The 16,416-nt window shown below is 37.0% G+C and overlaps 1 long non-coding RNA gene across 1 annotated transcript; it reads left to right on the top strand.

The window, feature by feature from the left end:
- Window positions 1–5,389: 5,389 nt before the first annotated feature.
- Window positions 5,390–15,641, top strand: LOC123652766. Its single transcript, XR_006742262.1, has 3 exons — window positions 5,390–5,812; window positions 11,850–11,856; window positions 15,631–15,641. It is a non-coding gene; the product is annotated as an uncharacterized LOC123652766 (long non-coding RNA).
- The last annotated feature ends 775 nt before the right edge of the window (window positions 15,642–16,416 follow it).

Genomic DNA, 16,416 nt, shown 5'->3' on the forward strand with positions numbered 1-16,416 from the left:
TAACAAACTTGCTCCTGGAACGAATTAAGTTCGTTGTGTGAGGCACCACTGAGCAGAACCTTCATTACAAAAGAGGAGAAGAAATTGCCAGGACACAAAGCCATGAAGGACAGACTTACCCTTATGTTTTCGTCTAATGCCAGCGGAGACCTCAAGATCAAACCTCTATTGGTTTATCACTCTGAAAATCCAAGAATTTTCAAGAAAAATAACGTTATTAATATATATATATAATGAATATATATAGTATATATATCCCAAGTAGTTATTAGCCTCCTGTGATTTCACACCTTACTTTATTCCTAACCTTTCACTTCCACCAAAGTGTCGAGGAAAAAGCATATGTAATTAAAGCACAGTTAAGAAAAAGAAGTCTGCCTAATTTGAATTTACTCTCACAATCCATAAACATTGAGCACACAGTATGCACTAATGTCAAATGTTCATCATGGCTTATTGTGGAAACCTCTTCAACCCACTCCCCATCATCCTGCAAAGCTTCCTGACATCAGTTTACGCTCCTTTCCTTCTACCTGTCTTCTTTTTGACATCCCTTCATTTTTCCTTTCTTATAACAATATTTTATCCTTCTTCTAGCTTCCCCTTCCCCCCCCCCCCAAGAATGATGCAGTTAAAAATAAGTTTGCCAACCCCGAATAAAAAACTTTAAAATTCTGTCTTGGGATTGCATTAGACAATATTCTAAATATGTTGTAACGTTAACTTATTTAATGCTCAATAATACTCTGAATGAGAACCATGATATCCCTACTTTGCAGATGGAAAATAAAATAGGCAGGTAAATTAAGCACCCTGTCCAAGGTCACATAGCTAGTAAATGACAGAGTTAGGACTTGAACTCAAGTAAATAAAAGTTTAAAGCCCAGGACCTAGTCCCAGTATAAAATGTTACCTTCTTGATGTGAAAGTCTACCAGGAGTGTGGACTTAATATAGTAAATGCATGTACTGAAAGAAAATGTGATATTACATGAAGATAAAACAATTCATGTTATTAATAAATTCTTTTAGATATGAATATATAAAAATTTACCCACAGAAATAACAGAATATTGAACAGTTAGGTAATGATGAGGAATTATTCTCATGGTTCACATGGCTTCCCCTCATGTAACCTTGATTGTCAGAGCCAATGTATAATAATACAACATTTCATAATAACATAGCCGCTAACTAACGGATGAAGACAGCATAGTTTAATTTAAATGAAAGTTGGTTTTGAAATACCTTAAGAAGGGGAAGATTGGCATTTGACTGTTTTCTAATGTAAATACTGCCCAACCTGATGTTAGAAAGTCCTTGGAATCAGTCCTATTAAGTAAAATTTCCAAAAGGACATATATCTTGGTTGAGAATAACAAACATTCTTTGAATTTCAAACCTGCAGGTGTTAAGATGAATATTTTGTTCTGGGGTAACTGGCCTGAATTTCCACCACGATGACTAGAGACTCCATCTTTATAAAGGGGTCAGTAAGAAGTTCTTAGCATCTCTTCACACAGCCAGTTTGCATTTGTCTTGCATCTTCACAAATACTTTTTGAAACATGCTGCAGAACAAGAAAAAAAATATGATTTGTGTTGGACATTTCAAAATTCCATTATCCTGGTCAGAACATTGGGTCACATTGACCACCAAAAACCTCAATGCTGCTGTGTAAAATATTATGTACATGTATTATTCCAGTTTCAAAGATCTCTTTCATCATTCAAGTCATGAAAGGTAATGCTCAGAAATATGCAAACCACAACCCAGGAATGGCATTATATTGAACTGACATGGAATCCAGTATATTACATGAGAATTGGAAGGATATAATACAATGTGAGCAACAGAGTAATCATGCTATTGCCCTAATGGAAGGAGTTCATTTATCTTCATTCCACTGTTACATCTAAATGTGATTTAGCACTTCTCTGACTCAACTTTTCTTTGCATCTAAACATGAAAATCTTGATTCTTCCTATTTCACATTGAATCTTTCAGAAGTAATCTAATTGATGTAAGTTAGTCATTATTATCTCTGATGGGTTGAAGATTTAGGGCTTTAAACAACCAATGGGAAACATACACATTGAGTATCCTCTGGTCAGGTGCCCACCCATATGGCAGAAACCTGCTGGAGAAGGAAGCAATCATAGCAGAATATCTCAGGGACCTTGCCTTCCTATGGAGAGTAAGCATAGGAACAGCTGCTATAGTCTTAGGAGGTGCCATGTTTACCTTGTCTAACACTGCGACTATAATGAATAGAGAGAGCCTTGAGGTTGTTGCAGAAAACCAAAGAAAACTAAGCAACACTTCAAAGAAGAGGAGGGACACTGTTTAATACACTGGCGGACTCAAAGAACAGCCTTCCAAATCTAAGTGAAGGAACATGCATGGGGATTTCCTTTATATCTCCCTTTCCTTTATATGTCCCCCAAATATGGATTATACTCCTTTTTGCAGGCCTTTCAAGTAGGCCCCAAGGTGTTGGGGTTCTTCAGACCATATCTGATGCCAATGCACTGTCCACAGCCCCATGGCCTCTATAACCAGTTCTGCAAGCCCAGTATTTGGGAAGAAGGCAGTGACTTAATTATAGGTTATCAATAATGTACACTGAGCTTGCTGGCATGGATTCAGATCACTGGCCTCCAAATATCAGGGTTAAATTGGAATTAGCCCTTTTTAGCCTTCTCAAGGAGGGCTTAACAGAATCAATTCATCGCACAGTGCATTTCAGCAGTTAGACTTATTCACGTAACTTGCCTGCCTTAACCCTCTTGGCTTAAAAATTCAGCTTGAGGACAGATAACTATCTTTCTTTAGACACAGAGTGAAACTTTCTAATTATATGGATGTGGCACTTGTTTAGCTCAATGCACTGGACACTTGGGATGTTGACTTCTCAAACCACAGCATTTTTTCAGATTGGAAGACCCCTTAGAGAAGCCTAACAATTTTTATAAGCATTTAAACAAGTACTTTCCTTTCCTGGTTTCCTTTCCTGGTGTTCTCATATAACGCAAACCTTGGTAAACCCTTGGACCTTGACCGTTCTTACCATGATAAATCAGCATTGTGTATTCCTATTTGTATAACTTTACTTCAGTTAAACACTATCACTGTTTTCTTTATTATTTAACCCTTGACTCACACTTTTATAATTTAAATTAAATTTTTCACAGTTATCTCCTAACTGTAAAATAGCCTTTTACCGATTAGACTTATCTCGTGGCTTTCATTATTATTATTTGATCCCTAAGACTCTAATCATTTGTTGGTAGGACAACATAAACTTGATCAGCTATCAATATGGGACGGTATGCTTTGTTGATGTTATTCATGCTTCAATATTAAGAAATAAGAAATAAGAAATAATACTATATAGCTTATACGTTTAATTTTGCTTTACTCTAGTTATCTTTTACCTAACCAGTGAGGCATTCCTGATTGTGAATTTATCAGAATTATTTTTCTCAATCAGGTAGGGAATTAGAGATATTGCTGCATTGCAAACAACCCCCAAATCTCACAGATAACAACACAAAGGTCATTCATTGCATGTGCAACACTTCTGTTAGGTTTAGGAAGGGATCTTTGCTTGTGCTGTTGTTCAGGGATCATTGTTGATAGAGGGTTAACTTTGATACTTGCTTGCAAATCTTACAGAAAGTGAAATGAAAGCATGGCAAGTTCCGAATGGCTGTTCACCATTTGACAGAAGCACTATTCATCATTCTTGCTCATATTTCACCAGTCAAGCAGGATATATGGCCAGGAGTGTGGCTGGAGAGAAGCGAAGAGCAATTATTCCCTCCAAGATGGGAAGTCAACATATAGAAACAAAAATGCAACCTTCAGAGGCAACCATAGGTCTACCCTTCTTCTCTCAAATGTTCTATTTTCTCTCTTTTACACTTGAAAAACACAGTCTCTCCTCCTCACTCCCCTCCACCTCTCAAGAGAAACCCCATTCAGTTATAGCCCCAGTCTCATAATGGCCTTATGACATCTCTGCAGCAGGGCCTTATCTGGAAAATCAACACATAAATTTGTCAACTTATTTGTTCCCTGGTCACATATCACTGACTACCTCACACACACAGTATGCACTGGCAGAAGAGCGTCATTGTAACTATAATCATCACTCCCATTAAGCACGAGAAACAGAGGATTTCATACAAGAGTAACTAGCCCAGGACAATTCTAAAATCCTGCTAATCAGACTTGTTGAGGATTCCCTTTTCAGCCCATCAGTAGAAATCTTAATAGTGCCAAGTAAACATTACAACAGAAGCCAATGCTTGACTAGTGCAAAAATCAATAGCACACGATAGGTTATAAGTCAAAGCAAACCAATTTTCTTGGATTTGTGTCTAAATTAATTGATAAATTACATAAGTGAGCTGGCCTAGAGGATGTTTAATCCTCTTCTGAGCCTTCCCTCGCCCTTTTTTTCAGAGCACTTACTTTCGCTAGACTATTTTCTGTAAATCTTGTTACTTGTTGTTTTGATCTTCAACCCTGGCTCTTGTTTCTTTTTGCCTAAATGGCAGCTTTGTTTTCTTCCTTGCTCTGTGGATCTCCAGGGGCTGCTTTCCCTCAGACAGGGTCTTCCCCCCTGAGCCTGAACTTGACGCTGTTTTCGCCTTTGCTCTTTCGTAGTCATTCCATAGAGGTGCCACTGGTTCACATTCTTGTTTATTGAAGATTTTTTTCATTCATCTCGGACCCTCACAGTTGCAGGTCTCCACTGGCTGCCCTTTTTAGCAACTAAAAACTGCCTTCTTTGATTGTCCTGCTCCAGTTTTGATGTATGCATCTTCTGAGTTTTGTTTCGCTGAGTGTTTCCTGCCTCCCTAATGTGTGTTATGTTTCTTGACAAATGATGGTGGCTGATTGGCTGGAGATGGTATTCTGTGGGTGTGAAGAAATACAGCTGGAAAGGCTTGTCTCTGTTTGCATTAGGCATCCTTGAATTGGAAAAACTAGCCTTGATCCCCTAGGAAATCTGAGACATTGACTGTTTAAAGCAGCTCTGCGAAGATTAAAGGCACGATTATTGCAGCATGCAACCTTGAAAAGTGCAGAGGCCTGAGCATCTTGTCATTGATGCTACCCCTCTTCCCTTTATAGACTGTTAATGTAAAAACATAATAATAATAATAACAAAAAAAACACAAAAAACAAAAACAAAAACAAAAAAACATTATGTAAAACAATTCTGTAAAGAATTTTTGTGAGTTTATTTGAGCCAAACTGTCCACATATGAGGGGAAGCAGAACTTCAATGAATTGAGGTAGTGCTCCGGAGAATGGCGGGTTACATTTGTTTTTATACATTGCCATCAAAAGAAGGACATAGGTGGGTTACATGAAATTCATTGGTGATGGGTTAAGGAGGTGAGATAAAGCAAAGCCTTGGGAACCCCCTGGGATTGGATGAAAAGTAAAATGATGGACACATACTTAGGTGGGTACAGGAACAATTAACATGATAATGAAGGAATTTGAGGCATCTGTCTTGGCACCCACCACATCTGGTTGGGCCCCAGGAGCTCCAGAAAAAGGGAAGTTACAAGTTACCCAGACATGTCACAGATTTGTTATCTTAGAGGCAAAAAGGCAAATGGGCTCAGTAAAGATCTAAGTTGATCTTTGTCAGGGAAAATATCAGCCTGGGACATGACTGCCCACTATAACCTGTGTGTAGTTAAGTATTTAATTTTCAGATCATCCTTTGTGGTTACTTTAGGTCTCTGAGATTTCAAGACTGCCACGCAGACCTCCCCTGAGCTTGTCAGGTTAGCATGTAGCCCCTTTTGTCCACAACACATACCTTTACTTTCATCTAAGTGGGTCTTAAGCTATAAAAATATAACTAACTCTCCCACATGCATTGTGTTCTGCAGCCTGGGAACTCACAGATACTTCCTTAGAATTGCTTTTTGGCTGCAGAATAAAACAGCTTTTAAAAAACTGTTCACCTATGAGGCCTCCTGCATCTGCCCTCCTGATCACGTTGGTCTGTTAGATACGTCTCAGTTACTACACAATTCCTTTGACACGGTTGCTTCTATGAATGGGGAACCCAGTGTGGTTATTTGAAATCTGGACTTGAAATATTTGTATCTTCCCTCTTATTCTGTAAATTCAAGTAGAATTCACCAGGAGAAACCAGGTGTAAAGAGGTGAAAGCAAGGCACCAGTTGTCATTCATTTTCTCGACTCCTTTAATTATTCATTTAAGTATTAATACTTAGATCTGGAATACTTATCTAAAAGCAGCAGCCAATGTATCATCTACGTATATGTCCCTCCCCTTTGTTCCTGGCTTGGATCTCTTTCTTTTTCATTCTCATTAACAATGAGAAGATTTCAAGGAAATTAAAAGCCATTTCCTCTTAAGGAGATGTTGAAGGTACATGCTACAGGCTTGTGGATTATTTTCCAGATCAGAATCATATGGAGAGGCCAATATTTTAGGAGTCTCAGATTCATCCAGCCTAAGTCAGCAATTCCACTGAGACTTGACCACGATTTGTATGTGAATATTCTCCTTTCAGCTTCTGTCTGGTATGTTTAAAGCCCAAGTTGCATGAAAATAGAGGGTTATGAAGCCACCTCTATTAAATAGAAAGTATAAAGTTTTTTTAATTGCTCTTTAGGCACAGTTTATTAATGCTCTAATGACACTAAAGAGTATTAAATGCAAATTTGCAAAGCTCTAAAGAGCTTTATTAAGATAAGCAACATTTTATTGAGTCAATTCAGTAGCTATTTTAATGAAAATCTGGCTAAATGAATCTCAGTAGAAGCCATCACAGATGTCCTATCATGTATTTTGAGGAATAAGCAACTAAATTTGGCAGAATGATAATAAAGAGAAACCTGAAAGGGAAAGGAGACAGTTGGAAGTGGTGAAGAATAAGGCTATAATCTAGACCGTAGAACGATTTATTCTATTTCATTTACTGAAATTACAACTAGGTATTATAGAAACCAATTACCTATCTTTTGATAGTAAATGACATCTCCTTTTCTAAATAAAATAATGGCATTTATTATCTTTTCTAATCGAAGAAAAGTATGTATATGAGTGTTTGTGTAAATTTGAAAGTCAAAAGAGAAAGGAAGAACAGAAAGATGAAAAAGAAGCAAAGCAGGATTTTAAAAGAGAAAAATCAGAAAGGAAATAAGGAAAGGAGTCAGGGAGGGAGTAGTGGAGGAAGGAATGAAGGAAGGGAGGAAGGAAGAAAGGAAGGGGTAAAATAAGAAGATGGTTTTATGAATGGTGGTACTGACATGTCCTCCTTCGATTAACTGCATTTTGATGGACTTCTTTCTAATTGTGGAGGATTGACCTCCCTTTGAAAAACCTTAACTTTAAATGAGCCACAATTAGCAAACACTGACTTCCTCATCACATTGACTAAGCTCCTCTCTAACATTTTTCAGTCTAGAAAACATTTCCGTTAGCCCACTCCATCATTTAAATCTTTCTATCTTTTGCTTTAATAGAATCGAACTCAATTTATCTCCATTTCAAATCTTAACTTCTTTTGCAATTATGTTGAATAAAGTTTTTCTTGCCTTTTTTCTAATGGTTCTGGTACATTAATAGAATAATCACTAGTGTGCCCAGCAAGATCCATAGATTCCTTGAAATCTGCAACTGAGCCATCTTTTATTCTAGAATAAATCACTAAATATTTCTGGATAGCAGCTTTCTCATCTTTCCATTGAAGTTGACAGTCTATAAGTGTGTCTCAACAGGTATACTATTAGCAGAGTTTTTTGGTTTATTTATTTATATTTAAAATATATTTTTATTGATTTCAGAGAGGAAAGGAGAGTGAAAGAGAGATTTAAAAAACAAACAAACAAACAAAAACCAACTATGATGATCAGCTGCCTCCTGCCTGCCCCCAATTAGGGACCGAGCCTGCAATTTAGGCATATGCCCCTGACCAGAATCAAACCTGCTGATGCTCTATCCACTGAACCAAACTGGCTAGGGCAGCATTTTGAATGAAACAGTTGGTCATTACTTGGTTTGGACACCACATATTGTACAAAGATCAGTATTCCTGGTCTTTTTCCACCAAATGCTAATAGTGCCCTAGGGATTATGATACTAAGAAATCCATCACCTTGCTGCTTGAAAGGTGGCTCTCAAACCAGAAATATAATTCCCATGGAACTTGTTAAAAATGCAAAAATCTCAGTCCTCACCTCAAGCTTGCTGAATCAGAATATCTATTTTAACAATTTCCTCAGACATTTCATATGCAAGTTAGAGTTTAAGAAGCATGCCTCTAGTATCCATTTTCAAAAGATGGCAGATTGTGTGTGTGTATTTAGGGATAGAAGTGCTGTTATCAGACTGAGAAATACCAGATGCTAGATGCTTCTAAGGTTTCTTCCAGTTTCAATTTAGTTATTTTTTAATTTCTTTTCAGAATTTTTATAGTTTTTTTATCTAGAAGTTCTGCATAGTATTGTTATAGTTATTTTGCATATTACCGTTTTTTCAGGAGTATAAGACTACTTTTGAAACGAAAAAAAAGTCAACCAAAAATCGGGGGTTGTCTTATATGCCAAGTATATCCCGAAAAACGTCTGGATATGCCACTAAACGAATTTTCCAACTCGATCCCCCACCAATCACTGCAAGGCTGCTCGGACTGCCTCTCTAACTCAGCCAATCCAAGCAGGCTTTTTATGCATGCAAATTATACATGTTCTGTACCCGAAGCTACACTGTGTTCTAGTAAAAAGCCTGCTCAGACTGGCCAGAGTCAGAGAGGCGGTCTATTAAAAAAGAACTGGTGTTGCCTCAGTAGTGGGGGGTGGTCTTATACAGCGAATATAGGCCTAAACCTATGTTTTAACTGTAAAATTAGGGGGTCGTCTTATACGCCGGAAAATACGGTATTGTATTTTTAAAATAGTATTTGTAACTTTACTGCTAGTTTATACAAGTTTGTTTTGCATGTGAATTACTTTACCAACTGATTTATTGGTTCTAATAACATGCTTGACAATTATTTAAACTCTGTATTTTCTAAGAATGATATTTTTATTACTTCTTTCAGATATGTATATCTCTGTATAAATATATTTTTCCAGGGCAATTTTGAAGAGATCATAACAGAAATCCTTATTTCAATTTTATTTTCCTGGTGTATTTTTTTTTTTTTTTTTTGCCATTAAGTGATTTTATAAAGTTAAGTAAAAGTGCCTTTTATTAAATCAAGGAATTTGCCTTAAATTTCTAGTTTGCTAAGTGTTTATTACCATCATTTTTTATAAATGTTCAAGTATATGCTTTCTGCACTCATTGAGATTAATATAAAATTTGTCTTTTATTTCTAGTTTATGAATTAAATGGATTCATTCTCAAGTATTACTTATGATATTTTCAGCTAGGATTATTGTTTTGTTTTATTTTCTTTAATGTAAAGTTTACTTTGAAACCTTTTCTTTTGCTTTATATTTTGGAAGTGTTCTCCACTCTGATACTATAATAATTTCCCTGTGCTTTCTTCTTAGATTTTAAAGATCTTTTTTCCCCTCATGAAATTTAAATCCTTTGTCAATCTGAAATTATTATGGGACAAAATTAAAATACAATAAGAATTTTATATGATTTTCTAATTATTCTAATACCATTGAATGTATAAGTCAGCTTTTTCTTGCCTATTTGAAATGGATGGGATGTCTTTGTTTTCAATAGCTTTTTCTCATATAGTTATCTATGATTTTGTCTGTTAAGGTAGCAGTACATATTTACAATTTCTTCCCTTGTAGCCATCAAAACACATGCTCAAAACACACACATACACAAAAAACAAACAAACAAACAAAAAACAACAACAAAATGAGTGGATAAAAAAGCTGTGATCCATTTACACAGTGGAATACTACTCTGCCTAAAAGGAAAACAAAACTAAACAAACAAACAAACAACACATTTTACCCCCAGTGACAGCATGAATAGACCTGGAGAACATTATGCTAAGTGAAATAAGTCAGTCAAAGAAAGACAAGTACCATATGATTTCACTCATGTGGAGTTTAATGAACAAACTGAATTAATTACCAAGCAAAATAGAGGCAGACTTATAGATAGAGAGCAAGCAGAGAACTCTGGTGGGTGTGTGTATAGAAAAAAGAAGAAGAAAAAAAAGATGGAGAAGAAAAGCTGAGGTTTAGAGTCAGACCAGCTCCCAGGTGTTTCACTGGTGACTTCATAACCTTGGATTATGTAATCTTGGATTATGTTACTTTGGATTACAGCAGTTTTAGAACTATATATATATATATATATATATATATATATATATATATATAATGTTAGATGTCATAAAGAAACATGTATAATTAACATTTGGTATATATAGATATATACCAAATGTTAATTATACATGTTTCTTTATTGGCTCATTACACCAGAAAAATTTTCATGTGTCCTTACAACTAAGAAAATACATTAATATTAAGAAGACATTATTGATTTATTGTGAATTGGTGCTTAGTTTTTACAGAAGTGTTATTACACTTGTGCTTACATTGCTGTGAAAGATACATATTCTAGGGAGTTTAAAAGGGAAGGGTTGAAGCTAATTATTCCTTTTACTTCTGTGCTTTTTACCTGGGCAGTTCCATTTGGAAGGGATACTTTATTGAGGTGCCGGATGTATTTGTAGATGAATTTACATTCACAAGTTTCATATTAGGTCATGAACCCAAAGAGATGTGCTTGAGTCCAAATCCAAGAAACTATATATTTTTTCTATTTGTATTTGCCATGGTAGGGATATAAGCACTGAAGATGGAAACAGTTTGTGTTGCTCTTAAAGTAAATTCAGAGCCATCAGCCTGGACCTGTTTGGCTCAGTGGATAGAGAGGAGGCCTGTGGACTGAAAGGTCCCGGGTTCAATTCCGGGCAAGGGCTTGTACCTTGGTTGCTGGCACATCCCCAGTAGGGGGTGTACAAGAGGCAGCTGATTGATGATTCTCTCTCATTGATGTTTCTAACTCTCTATCCCTCTCTCTTCCTCTCTGTGAAAAATCAATAAAATATATTTTTTTAAAAAAATTCAGAGCCATCAGATTACAGCTGATGTAACTTAGATGTTTGGAGTAGGGGATTTCCTGATAGCAAAATCAAGTATGTGTCACTTCCAAATAGAAAGCTTCTCTCAGGGGGATGACCTGCATCAGGAAATTTCTTTTTCAATGTGGTGATGCTGACACCTAATTTAATTCTTTTTTTCAGAAGGTTTTAAAAAATATATATTTTATTGATTTTTTTTCAGAGAGGAAGGGAGAGAGATAGTTAGAAACATTGATCAGCTGCCTCCTGCACATCCCCCACTGGGATGTGCCCACAACCAAAGTACAAGCCTTTGACTAGAATCGAACCTGGGACCCCTCAGTCTGCAGGCTGACTCTCTATCCACTGAGCCAAACCGGTTTTGGCTTTCAGAAGGTTTTTGATTGGAGATGTCTCTGATTTTGTACTTGCCCTTAGCTGGGCGTGGGAGGTGGGGAAGGAGACACCCTTCCTTTCTGCACCCATTATATCTAGTCTAGGTTAATGTCTTCAACACTGTGATGCAATGCTTCGGTTTCTACTCATTAATAAATAATAAGTTATGGACACCCTATTAAGCACCTTGACACTTTATTAATTGGTACTCCACATGGTGAAGTAAGTGTTAACCTCCCAAGTTTATAGAAAAGAATACCTGAGATGTATAGATTTATATAATATAAATAACTTATCCCAAGTCACACAGTTCACGGAGGTTAAAACTGGCTAGATAACCTAGCTCTGTAGTTCATTTCCCGAATCACTATGTCAGAAGGTCAAATTACAGGAGCCCCTGTGTGTTACTTACACTTTGTTATCTCTAGAACTTTTTTGTGGTTTGTTCTTAGTGTCTCCAGAGCATTAAGCTGGTGTCTAAATATTTGCTGAAATCAATTTGCAGCAGAAAGAAATTCCCAAGCCCTCCCTGAGAAAGGGTGAGGATTTACATGTTAGATGTTGATTTCTCAAAGAAAAGGGACCACTGAAAGAGCAGCTGCTTTTTTCAAAACTCTGCACTAACGCCTTTCTTTGGAGCATGGCCTCTCACTTCTTCACTCATTTTGAACAGGTGGTAAAGACGTAGTCATGAGGCTGCAGAGATAATAACTCTGTTTTTGTTATTATTATTTTTTTTTAATGCTCACCTGAGGATATTTTCCCATTGCTTTTCAGAGAGAGTGGGAGAGGGAAAGACAGAGAGAAACATGGATGTGAGAGAAACGCATGGATTGGCAGCCTCCTGCACGTGACCCAATCAGAGCCAGACTCAGGGAGGAACCTGCAACCAACGTACATGCCATTGACCTGAATCGAACCTGGGACCCCTCAGTGTGCAATCGGATACTCCCTCCACTGAGCCCAACTTGCCAGGGTCTCTGTTAAATGTTAAGTAAAACTGTACACCTTTTGCAAATATCAAATTATTTGGTTACTCTTGTGCAGAAGTCATTAGACTTGTTACAGTTTGTCTACTGCATATTTGGTTCAGATATTCATTTTCCTTCCCTTTGAAATATGCTATGAAAACCAACTGCTATGACAGCCACAACTGGGTAAGAGAATCAACCCATAAAATGGAATAATCATGTGCCTCGATATAGGATGTGTAGCTTCAAAGAAATTTCTAACTTCTTGAATTTGATGTGAACAGCTTTATATTTTGTCAGTTTTTAAGAGTCATCTGAGGAAATGCCTTTAGCCCTATCGGATATTCGTCCTCATTACCCATGGCCATTCTTCTAGAACTATATACTCTTTTTCACAAAGTTATTAGGAAAAACCCTTATGCACTGCTTCCTTTGGAACCATATGTTCTCAGTACACTTATCTTTATCATTTAAAAGGCAGAAAAAAGATTACAATAAAATTTTAAGTCTATCACAGACCATTTTAGATAATCTCCCTCGTCACCCTTTTTAGAATTTGTTTCAGTAACTGGCTCTCCCTCCAAATCACCACAGCTATTTCCAACCTTCTGAATTCTCTTTAAATTTCAAATATTTTCTTCTCCCACCTTATTCATACTGATTTCAATTCTGGTCAAGAGCACATGCCCGGGTTGCAAGCTCGATCCCCAGTAGGGGGCGTACAGGAGGTAGCCGATCAATGATTCTTTCTCATCTTTGATGTTTCTATGCCTCTCTTCTTTTCCCTTCCTCTCTGAAATCAATGAAAATATATTTTTAAAACGTGTTGATTTGACATAAGATGATGGGTACATAATGCGATATGCAGATGATATATTACAATATATCATAGACTTGTACATATGAAACCTATATAATTTTGTTAAGCAGTCACTCCAACAAATTTAAATAAAAATAAATAAGTAAAATGCAGCAAGGAAAAATGTAATAAATAAATTAAGAAATTATTTCCCATACGTGACAGGTTCTATTTCTAAGTCCCTCCCCTTACTGACAGAGATAGGATTTTCAAGTTAAAGAGCCCGTTCTCACTGTTCCCACTTCCTCATTTGCCAGTCAGAAATCAGGTTCTGCGTAATTACAGTTAAAAGAGGCTTTATAATTTAAAATACAATAGGTTTAGTTCATATATAAATTCTAAAAGAAATAAGAACATAGGTAAATTGAATCACAAAGTTAAAAAGCTTTAGTAATTCATCAGTATTAACCTACTGACCACAAAGTCAATAGGCAATAAATGACTGTTTTTTGAAAGCTTGTAGAAAAACTGAAAAAAGAAAATCATATAAAATTTTTATAAATAAATTTTACGAAAGTGAAGAATGGTTGGTAAACAAGTTAGGAATCATATCACTGTGTGGAGCAAAACAGATCCAGTACTAAAAAGATAGAAATGAAAATAAGGCAAAATATCAGGAAATAAAATGCAAGTCACTGCTAGTTTTACAAAATCACAAACCGATTACATTATTCATTATCCTCTCACAGCTCAAATTTTAAAAATCATTAAATGTTCTTGCAGGAAGACATGTGTTCTAGAATACTGATGAGCTTGAATATTATTTTAGGAGTTGGAAGTGGGATGAATAAAAGTTCAAATGATGTGAACATGAGGAAGGAACAAAGCAGGGGAGATTTTGGAATTCATGGATGACATGGGTGTTGCACCAACAGGTCATAGAGGTAGAATGTTGCCTTATTGGTCATGCTACATGACCTCATGGTGGAGGCAATCTCATTTCTAATTACCACAAGTGATATTCATTCGTTTTGGAATTCTAGTAATTAAATTTTCAGCAATTTTCCAGTGGGGCCTCAGAGACCTTCCTGTGCCTATAACATTCTTCTAAATTTCAGCCCAAGTCACAAGGAAGGGGCTGATTTATTTTGCCAATAAAATTGACTGAGTGCCTTAGCATGTCAGTCCTGGTATTGTATCTAGGGATGTACTGGTGAAAAAAATATAGAGCTATTGGTCCTTTTTCATACAACATTCAGATTAGCAGCAGAGGTATATATTATTCAAAGAGTTATAGAAACATCTAAAAGTATACCCTTGGTAGAGCATCAGTCTGTGGACTGAAAGGTCCCAGGTTCGATTCCGGTCAAGGGCATGTACCTTGGTTGTGGGTACATCCCCGGTAGGGGGTGTGCAAGAGGCAACTGGTCGATGTTTCTCTTTCATTGACGTTTCTAGCTCTCTATCTCTCTCCTTTCCTCTCTGTAAAAAAATCAATAAAATATATCTAAAAAAAAAAGTATACCCTTGGTAAGTTCTACAAAGGAAAAGTATGTGGTACATTGAAATCTACTAACAGAACGAGGAATCTGAGTTCTGGGAGTCAATGTCAGAAGATGAGACATTGGAGTTGAATTCAGAAAAAAACAGTATGAATTAATTAGGGTATGAGTCAGGGTCCAATGAGGAAATAAAAACTACGTAGTCAGAAGTTAACATAAAGAAGTGTCAACAATCACAGGGGTTTGGAGTGATGAGAGGTTGGCTAGGAAGAAGTAAACATAACTCTAAATGCAAAGGAATATATGATGCTGGAGGCCCAGGGAATGAAATTTGTGCACAGGTAGGGTCCATAAGTCTGTTGGTGATCAGGGTCAATCTGTGGGGCAACCAGTGGGGCAATCAGCACCCACCCTGGTGTCTGCTTTGGCCAACCTGGTGCTGCCAGCTTGCTGGCCTTGCCTCCTGCTGCTGCTGCCTCTGGTGGCCTCCCTCTGCAGGGCAACCAGTGGGGAGATGCAGGGGGGCAGGGAGAGGAGGGCATCTGGTCTGGGCCCTGCGGGGTGGGGTCAGCTCCTGCATTGAGTGTCTGCCCCCTGATGGTCAGTGCCTGTCATAACAACAGATGGTCTGTTGTTCCACCTTTGGTCAATTTGCATATTAGGATTTTATTATATAGGATAATGTACAGCCACTACCCTTAGGATAGAATACCCAAGTAAGGACCTCATCTCTCTACCATCACTGAGAGCCAAACCTTGCTAGAGAGTGTACAACTCTAGCTGGATGGCAGAGAAGTAGTTGAGGGGTCACTCTAAAGAACTTGCCAGAACTCTACCTTGTAGAGTGGCAAGAGTTGCTGTTTATGAAAGGAGCCTCACTGGAGGCACTCCTATACTGTCCCCATGCTACTGACTTCTGTGCACTGCAGAGCCGCATGGAGAGAAATTGCGTTTCCTGAAGGTACCTGGTATTCAAGAAGCCATTCCCGCTGAAGGAGCTGGGCATTGGAAACCTGCTAAAAAGAGTCCCTTGAAAGAGCAATGAAAGCTCTTTCTTTCTGAAAAATCTCTTCACCAGCATTATGCCAGCTGGCTTAGGACAAATGGTCAGTCATCTCAGCTGTATTCCCATGTAGGCAAAATGTCATTTGCCAATGTGATTTGACAGTGAAGACTATGATTAGTATGCAAAAACACCATCAGCATTCAATAAACACTGAGGTATATCTTCACATACATGTACGGATAGTGATGGCAAAATTCTATTAAAAGTTATTTCTGTTAAAAGTTAAGGGTGAGCCTTCATGCAAATCATTAATTTTCTAAAGCTGTATTTAGTGCAACTTTTCTTAATCACAGACTTTTTTCCTAAATCTTGTTATTTTCTGGATTCCTAATGACCTGAGGGAATTACGCCAAAAGAACAAAATAAACACAATTTTCCATGAATTTCTGGCTTGTAGAATTTTGGACAGCATTCAGAATACACTTTCAATAGATTTTATGTCATAGATGAGAGACATATGAAGATACTAATCCTTGTATATGGGATTTTTTAGGGAAGTCAAAAAGGAGGGAGGAATTTTCTGTGTCTCAGTAACAAATTTTAATTTAATTTAATTTTTTATTGGTTTTAGA

This window comes from Pipistrellus kuhlii, unplaced genomic scaffold, assembly GCF_014108245.1.
Source record: "Pipistrellus kuhlii isolate mPipKuh1 unplaced genomic scaffold, mPipKuh1.p scaffold_m20_p_2, whole genome shotgun sequence".
NCBI classification, from domain to species: Eukaryota; Metazoa; Chordata; class Mammalia; order Chiroptera; family Vespertilionidae; genus Pipistrellus; species Pipistrellus kuhlii.